Source organism: Bison bison, unplaced genomic scaffold, assembly GCF_000754665.1.
Source record: "Bison bison bison isolate TAMUID 2011002044 unplaced genomic scaffold, Bison_UMD1.0 scf7180017864468, whole genome shotgun sequence".
In the NCBI taxonomy this organism is placed as follows: Eukaryota; Metazoa; Chordata; class Mammalia; order Artiodactyla; family Bovidae; genus Bison; species Bison bison.
Window position 1 is genome coordinate 4,252,265 of NW_011495029.1, and position 2,076 is coordinate 4,254,340.

A 2,076-nucleotide genomic window follows, 5' to 3' on the forward strand; every position below is an offset into this window, starting at 1 on the left:
AAGTAATGCTCAAAATTCTCCAAGCCAGGCTTCAGCAATACGTGAATGGTTAACTTCCAGATGTTCAAGCTGGATTTAGAAAAGGCAGAGGAACCAGAGATCAAATTGCCAACATCCGCTGGATCATCGAAAAAGCAAGAGAGTTCCAGAAAAACATCTATTTCTGCTTTATTGACTATGCCAAAGCCTTTGACTGTGTGGATCACAATAAACTGTGGAAAATTCTGAAAGAGATGGGCATACCAGACCACTTGACCTGCCTCTTGAGAAACCTGTATGCGGGTCAGGAAGCAACAGTTAGAACTGGACATGGAAACAGACTGGTTTCAAATAGGAAAAGGAGTACATCAAGGCTGTATATTGTCACCCCGCTTATTTAACTTATATGCAGACAGAGTACATCATGAGAAACTCTGGGCTGGAAGAAGCACAAGCTGGAATCAAGATTTCCAGAAGAAATATCAATAACCTCAGATATGCAGATGACACCACCCTTATGGCAGAAAGTGAAGAAGAACTGAAGAGCCTCTGATGAAAGTGAAAGAGGAGAGTGAAAAAGTTGGCTTAAAGCTCAACATTCAGAAAACTAAGATCATGGCATCTGGTCCCATTACTTCATGGCAAATAGATGGTGAAACAGTGGAAACAGTGGAAACAGTGGCTGACTTTATTTTTCTGGGCTCCAAAATCACTGCAGATGGTGACTGCAGCAATGAAATTAAAAGACGCCTACTCCTTGGAAGGAAAGTTATGACCAAGCGACACAGCATATTAAAAAGCAGAGACATCACTTTGCCAACAAAAGTCCGTCTAGTCAAGGCTATGGTTTTTCCAGTGGTCATGTATGGATGTGAGAGTTGGACCTAAAGAAAGCTGAGCATCGAAGAATTGATGCTTTTGAACTGTGGTGTTGGAGAAGACTCTTTGAGAGTCCCTTGATTGCAAAGAAATCCAACCAGTCCATACTAAAGGAGATCAGTGCTGGTTGTTCATTGGAAGGACTGATGTAGAGGCTGTAATTCCAATACTTGCGCCACCTGGTGCGAAGAGCTGACTCATTGGAAAGGACCCTGATGCCGAAAGGTTGAGGGCAGGAGGAGAAGGGGATGACAGAGGATGAGATGGTTGGATGGCATCACCGACTCAATGGACATGGGTTTGGGTGGACTCCGGAAGTTGGTGATGAACAGGGAGGCTTGGCGTGCTGCAGTTTATGGGGTCGCAGCGAGTCGGATACAACTGAGCGACTGAACTGAACTGAACTGAATTAGTTTGAATGCCTCAGTTTTTGTTCACAATTTTTCATCACCAAAAAAAAGCTGTGATTAGCATTTTGAAAGATAAATTATTTTCTGCATGTCTGATTATTTCCATAGGGGAGATTTCTAAAGTAAGGGGTTACTGTGTCAAAAGATATGACTATTTTAGGATGTATTGTTCAATAAATTCCTTTGATGATATATTGATATGTGAAAGTACAATACTTTAAAACAACTTTATTATGCTATCTGTTCCACGAGAATCTTTCTTAGTCATTTGTTTATTTATTTTCTTGTTCTCTTTGTGGCAACACTCTAGAAAGCCTTATAGAACCACATAGAGGCAGATTTCTATCACCCATAACAAAATATCTAGGATAATTTCTTCTATCTCCACTCGTGGTAGGAGCTTCAACATCCTTTAGTGAATTAATCTTTCCAGTTTCAACAACGCGAAGCTACATAAATTTTAAGAGACTACAGCATAACCTCCAGAGAAGGCAATGGTACCCCACTCCAGTATTTTTGCCTGGAAAATCCATGGACAGAGAAGCCTGGTAGGCTGCAGTCCATGGGGTCGCTAAGAGTCGGGAACAACTGAGCGACTTCATTTTCACTTTTCACTTTCATGCACTGGAGAAGGAAATGGCAACCCACTCCAGTGTTCTTGCCTGGAAAATCTCAGGGACGGGGAAGCCTGGTGGGCTGCCGTCTCTGGGGCTGCACAGAGTCGGACACGACTGAAGCGACTTAGCAGCAGCAGCACAGCATAACCTCAGATGGCTCAGTGATAAATCTGCTGGCCAATGTAGGAGAC